Here is a 7,683-nt window from a genome sequence, read left to right on the forward strand (position 1 = left end):
GAAACTATGTTGATTGTTTTATTTACCAAATTATTTTGCATATTTAAATGCATAAAAGTGTGTCTCAAGATAAACATAGTATCTTAAAATACTAAGATATTATTGACATAATAGTGATAATAGTTCAACTACACCCTGAACTGAACAGGTAATAAGTAGTTGGAGAGAAAATTTCACATCCAATTAACTCTAACAACCTGGTTAATAATCAAACTATTTAGGTAAGAAAATGCCAAAGCTCATGGTGACCAAACTAATAACAAACACTCTTACCATGTTAGGGATTCTAAAACTCTTATCATGTTATTGGAAGATACTAAGAAAATTCAATCCAATTATAATATTTATGCTATGTTACTTTGTAATCATATATTGTTGAAATTTCTCTTACAAATATTAAAGGGATAATTTGAAAAATAAGTTATCATAAAACATAATAAATTTTCTATTGAACAAACTGAAGTGACATATTCTCTACTCTCAAACTTTAAATACATATTTTCAACTCTAACGCTTTGCATAAAACTTTACATATATGCAAAATTTTGTGGTAGGAAATTTGTCAATTCACTACAATGTTAAAAGTTATGATATTAGTTCAAATTCTACATACATCTTTTCAACTCTAAGACTTTGCATATAATTTTACATATATACAAAATCCTCTCATGGAAAATTTGTGAGTTCACTACGATATTGACAATTATGAGATTAATGTAAAAATTTAAAATAAATAATTTCTCAATTTAATGTTTCAAACATATATAAATTTTCTATAAAAATAAAAATATTGTTTTTAAAAATATTCTAAATGAAATAGTTTTCATTTTAATAATTTACATACACTTGAAAAAGAAAAGAATTACACATGAGACAATTCAATTGGAGTAAAAAAATAATTAAAAAATAAAAATCTTCTTTATTTTTCAAAATTTTATCCAAAATATTTCAAAGAAAAAAATCTGATTTTATTCTTCAGAGTCTACCTAAGATGTCGAAATGAAAAGATCTTTTCTTCAAAGTCTACCTAAGATGTCGAAATGAAAAGATGTTTATCATAGGCTAAAACATTTCCCAGGAAAAACAATAACTTTAGCGTTCCAAACCTACGAAAGTGTAGAAAGTGATCATGTAGTTTAATCCATTATCGAGCCGTACTCTCTAGATTTCCAACCCTACAGATAAGGTTAAGGCTAAGGTTATAGGAGAGTGTAGAAAATGATGACGACGTTGAGTCCATTATCGAGAGTACTCTCGACATGTCCATAAAGGTCGCCTTGAATTCACGGATCTGTTCGGTGGCCCACTGTCTTTTTGATCCTGTTGTACCCTTAAAAGCAGGGATATATACACATTGTGTATACCCGTGCAGGCATTCGCAGATAACTTCCCTGTTCTGATAATAGATTTTATCCCCAGTTGAGTTTCGTCGTTGTTTAGGTCTCTTTACTCGGCTTTAGGAATCCTCAGATTGTGCTCTTTTTCACCCCGTCGACATTAATTCAGTTTTAGATATTGATCAGGAAACCGCCGGTTCAAAAAAGATGAGGGCCGAGAGCTTAGATATGCACCCACAAGTGTGGTGAGAGGGCAGAAAACATGAGGCCTTCTCGCAGGGTTTGCCCTTCCCGAGGCCAAGACCAGTATGTCGGCAGTTCGAAACCAGTGGGGTTTGAATTGCTGTATCGTCAGGGCGATTCAGAGGAATTTTCTTTTCTTTGTCTTCCTTCTCCATAAATACATATTCATGGAGGTTTGGAATGGATTATTCGCGTATTAAGAGGGAAAACAAACAAAATACCAGTGGGAACCAGGCATACGGTGAAGACCAGGCATTATTCTCTTATTCATATTACATAATTTTGTAGCAAATTTTTGTCGTTACAGTCATATCATCCCTCTATATTTGTAATCATTTAAATAAATACCACGAATCAGTTTTAATATAAATCTTTGCTTCCAGAGAAGCGATTCAGTTCCATTCATTCCTGTGCTTTAGATTTCTAATTGACGAGGTCTGAAATTATGAAATTATTGTTAAACCAGAGAGAGTCACTAATTTTAATGACTTGAACGCATCTAATTTTTTTGTCCAGACGTTTCTGACCATCGATTGTGATTTATTTATGAAATGAATGATGAATCATATTTTATGGTTCGGAAAATGCATGAGCAGATATTTTTAACTATTTATTCTAAGCAAATGAATGATGAATCACATTTTATGGTTCCAAAAATGCATGAGCAGATATTTTTAACTTTTTAAAATGACGAATCATACTTTATGGGTTGAAATGTGTGAAAAATCTTTTAAATGATGAATCATATTTTATGGTTTGAAATGTGTGAAAAAATATATTTTAGTTTATGGTTTGAAGTGTGTAATGTGTGAAAAATCTTTTAATTGATGAATCATAGTTTTTAAATGATGAATCATATTTTATGGTTTGAAATGTGTGAAAGAATATATTTTAGTTTATGGTTTGAAGTGTGTAATGTGTGAAAAATCTTTTAATTGATGAATTATAGTTTTTGGTTTGAAATGTGTGAAAAAAATTAAATTAATTTAGCAAAAAAAAAAGTGGTAGTTTAATTAGCTGGAGAAATTGCTTGGAAAATTATGGAAATTCTGTTTATATTTAGAGAAAATCTGGCAAGGATTTTTGTAAATCCAAGTTATAGTTGTTAAACTTCAAAATTTTAGGTGTTGTAGACGTTTTTGATGGTGCTGAATCCATTCCACCATCAAAAATACTATTCAAACACTGTGTCTACAAAATTTTTGAATTTTTTTTACCCAAATTCTTGCCACTTTTAACCTTCGGGACAATTCCTCCACCTCTACTTAAAAACACTACATATGAAACATTCAAAAAAATTCAAATCACAAAATCCTCAAACTGTGAAATTCTAATGAACGCGGTATGAATTCAATTGCATGCATGACATTTCGTGTCTTTTTCTGTAAAATAACAGAGATGGGTATTTGGGATCATTGAAAACTTATTCAAGAATGAAATTATTTCCAATTTTTTTGTTTCTATTTCATATTAATTTACACTAATATCTGGCATTGGGAGGTTGTTAGAACGCTTCTTCGAAGAGAAAAACAATAGCGAGCTGTATAAGTGACAGAAAAAAGTGTAACAAGGATAAGCAGGCGAAGGAGCGAGAATACCAACAACATAACCAGTGAGAAGATTCCTTTAATTTTTTAAATACGAATGGCCTTTTGTTTTGACGAAAAGAAAGTGAAAGGATTCGCTGAGTTCACGTTGACCAAACTATGATTCAAATTCCAGCTTGTATGGATAGATGAGAATCTTATTTTTAACCGAATTATTATTTTGTGCAATGATTCTAATTCTAGCTTGTATGGTTAGATGAGGATTTTATTTTATCTAGATATAAAATATTCTAAAGATTTGGCTAAGAATTTATTTAGTATTGAGTTATTCATGTTTTGTAGTTTTCAAGAACTAATAATTTTCAATTGTGTAATCAAGTGACCAAATTCTAACTACATCAAGTATATTGAGAGGCTTCACAAAATTGTATTGGATTATGTGATATTTGATATCTCAGTTACATACCAAATATTAAGTGTTGACCTTGTTAGCACTTAGAATGAACCTCAAGGCTGAGAAGAGGCAATTTTGAGGTAACCACAGACCAAGCTTTCGATTTGGCATCTAGCCCTCCTAGACCAGAGAGGGCTTTCTCTTTGCCAACAAAAAATATGGCTGCAATAAGTAAATCTTAGGTTAGCTATGAAGTGCGGGGATTTGTTTGAAAGTTGAGGGTCGAAAGGGACCATTGAGAATACTTACTTGTAAAAGGATAATTTGGAGACAATTAGGCAAAAATTTGAAGTTTAGAGCATTTTGGTTGCTTGCTTCCCTACGCCCAGCGCACTTTTCTAGAAGCATAGTGCTGGCTCCTACATGCAGCGCCTGTTCAAATTAGCACAACGCACTCCTCCATACGCGCAACACTTGGCAAAATCTTCCAGAAGTGTAGTGCCAGTTGCCTGCAGGTAGCGCCGCCTCTGTTTTGCTCAAAACCACTTGAAAATCCCTTCTTTCTTCTCTCCTTTGGCTTCTTTGACTTGCAAGATGACATAATGAAATAAAAGTAGGATGAGAGGGTTATATATGGGCACCATTTTGATTTTTACGTTTTGAAAACCCACTTTTCTAGTGTTCTTTTGCATTTTTAAAAACCCTCTTGTTAATGCTTGTTTCACTTTTGATTTTGCATGCGGATTAGCTCATGCTGACTTCATTTTTTGTAGTGTTTGTGGCTAGGCAATATGGATTGATGTTTAGGAGCAGCTGGGAATCAATATTACATATAGAAACATGAAATTACATAAGAAATGACAATAAAAACAAAATACTATGTTTTCACCTCAAAACATGTTTTGAGGTGAAAATTATGTTAATCTTTAAAAATAATAACTTTTTACTTTCCAGATACTATGCTTGAGTTTATTTGGCATCTCATGTCCTTGCTGATCTTTATTGGAATTTTCATCATCAAATTTGACTATGGTGGAACCCTAAAACCTAATGAGACCAAACCATATGACCTAATGAAATAAAATACAGAATGAAAATCTGTCATGACTGAAGACTATAGATAAGAGGATCAGAAAATATATTTCATGAGGGAAAACTGAAGTGATCTCAACCATCACTGGATCCATGACCTAATGGAGCGATGAAAATTTATAATATGGGACTCCTATTATGCAAATGAAAAAGCGCAGATTTTGATCATTGAAGGCAGTATGACAATACTGACACTAACAGACCTCTTAAATAACCATGAGCCTCACTCTAATCATAAACCTTTAACGTTAACTCTAACCCTTTCCACCAAATTCCAACTAGATCAAGTATATTGAGAGGCTTCACAATAGTGTATTGGATTATGTGATATCTCATATCCAAGTTACATGCCAAATAGTAAATGTTGACCTCTGAAATAACCATGAGCCTCACTCTAATCATAGACCTTTAACCTTAACTCTAACATTTTCCATGCCTAAAATCCCCACCCAAGAGAATTGTGAGAATCAAAGGTATTGCTTTCGGACAAAGATAAACTTGATATCTTCTTAAAGTAATTAAATAAGTATTTACACCTCTTAACTTTTAAGGATAACATCAAAAACATATATCATAACTTTACTAATCCCTCTCTCCTTCCATCAACATGTTCTCTATGAAGGTTTCATGTAAAAAGGATAATAAAACAACCAAACATTGGTATGATACAGATTGTAAAATTACTAGAAAAGAAATTAAGGATGCTTGTATTGAATTTTTAAAGCTTGATAAATTAAAGAGGTGTAAAACTCATTAAAAGGAACAAAAGGTAATATATAACTATTGATGGGTATCATAGGAATTTTTGGAGGAAAATTCTAATTGACAAATTTTCTAAAGAAAAAAATAAGTTGATTCCCTTCAAGAATTGAAATTTCTAGCTTAAAAATCCTTATGAATCCCCGAATGCCACAACCACCATTTTGAATACTCATATAGAGGACAAAATCTCTCCTACGGGAGACATTTTGTCTAAGAATAAGGAGGTTGCAATTGGGAAATCTAAGGATATTGATGGCTACCAAGGATTTTTTTTCAATAGGAGGGCCTCTCCTCATCCCTTGTATACATAAGCTCTTCAATTTGAAATTTAAGTGATTCTTCCCTAAGCCTTAAATGTAAATCTTGGTTACACCTATCTTCAAATTTGGGGATAAAAATATTTCCTCTAATTATAGGACCATTATGATTAGCCACATTTCAACTAAGCTATAATGAACTATTTTGGAAAACAAGATTATCCCATGGTTAGAAATCCTAGATAAAATAGCTAAAGGTTAAAATGGGCTCAGGACATAATATGTAAGCAAGGACTTATTCAACTATGGGCAACCTTCTTAATTTTATGATCATTGTGAGGGAGTGTCACAATAATAATAAAAAAAAAATCTATTGCCTCATTGCCTTTAGAAAATATTTTGATACCATTAATACAACAAACTTGTGTAAGAGGGTCGAAAATATAGTGACTCCTCTAAAGTCAAGGATTGTTACAAGTGACAATGTCTTATGAAAATGTTATTACCATGTTTATGACCACTAAGGTTCATTAAAAAAGAAAAGTTGCAAAATAATGCTCAAGAAAGGGTGTCTTTTGTCCCTTACCCCTTTGGGCATATACATTGATAAACTAGAAGTGTGTTTGGAAGATGCAGACTATGTTGACTCCATGCTCACTAGTATAGTCATAACTTTTCTCCTTTATGATGAAGATATTGTTCTTTTGTGAGCCATTACAATCTTGGAAAGAAACTAGGAATCCCCCCAGATTTGTATTTCATCATTAGTATGAGTGTCAATATTGACACAACAAAGCTCATGATAATTAAATCTGGAAATATTGCAAGTGGTACTTTCATATGAAGAGGTTCCTTAATAAAATATCTTGGAACTCATGCACATCACAACGTCAACTATAATTATAACATTGCTGAAAGGGTAAATGGGGGATGGAAATCTTATTGTGGGATTAAAATTTTTGTAAGTGAATAGATATTTGGATACAGGATTAAAGGAAAATCCTCTTTTAGAGTCTCATTGCTCTTATTATTTTATACGAATGCGAGTTTTGAGGTTGAAGTATCTCCATAAATTTGAGGAGGAAGATAGAATAGATCTAAAGGAAACTAATAACATACAATCTCAATAATAAAGGAAATACAACCTATCATATCCTCCTAATCAAAGAATGGATTATTACCATTAAAAGAGTGGCTATGACTAGGTATATTATTTACAAGTAGAAGTTAAGAAACATTGAAGAGAAGACGATTCATTAGATTTATTCTAACTCTACTCAAAATTATCACATTAGGCTCAAGTGCAAATGGCGTAAGGATTTCCAATCCTAGACTGATATTTAGGGCATAAAGGAGGAGATAAGTTTATAGAATAAGGATATTATTAAAAACATTATTACATCAAAATTTAAGGAGAAATTGTGGGGTGAAAAAGAGTCATGGAAAAAAAATAAACTAAGATAGTATAAGGAGGTGATTAACCCAAAACTCAGAAATCCAAATTACCTTACTACCTTGAGTAGTGTAAAGAAGAAAATAAACATTCCTAAAACACGAACAAATTCTCATCAAATTCATAGGGAAACTTGACGTTTTCCAATTCCCAAAAAACCATAGGAGGAAAGATTTTTTCACCTTTCTAACACTATGAGCGTTGAAGATGAAAATAACTTATAGATTGTTTAGGTTTTACTCACTTGAGATCTAAATTTCAAAATAATTGCCACAGTACCAACATCCTTGATTTTCTAAGTCAACAATGCTATGGTGATCTTAGAATAATTTTCTTAAATATTTCAAAGAATAAATAAAATGTTAAAGAAATCGAAATAATCCCTTACATTCTTAAAATTTAATAGGCCAATTTAGTCTTAATGGAGGTTATTAATCATTGTTATAATCATGATTAAAAAAAATTACAATATTTCTTTACAAATTCACACAACATTTAAATCTCTAACTCCAAATAAAGTTTATATAACTTTCAATCTTTTTCATGTAAATGTATATTTTGACTAATATAATGATAAATAGAAAGCCAAAATATTAAA

The sequence above is a fragment of the Pinus tabuliformis genome, chromosome 8 (genome assembly GCF_031772625.1).
Source record: "Pinus tabuliformis cultivar Carrire ecotype Pingquan chromosome 8, CPIR1, whole genome shotgun sequence".
NCBI classification, from domain to species: Eukaryota; Viridiplantae; Streptophyta; class Pinopsida; order Pinales; family Pinaceae; genus Pinus; species Pinus tabuliformis.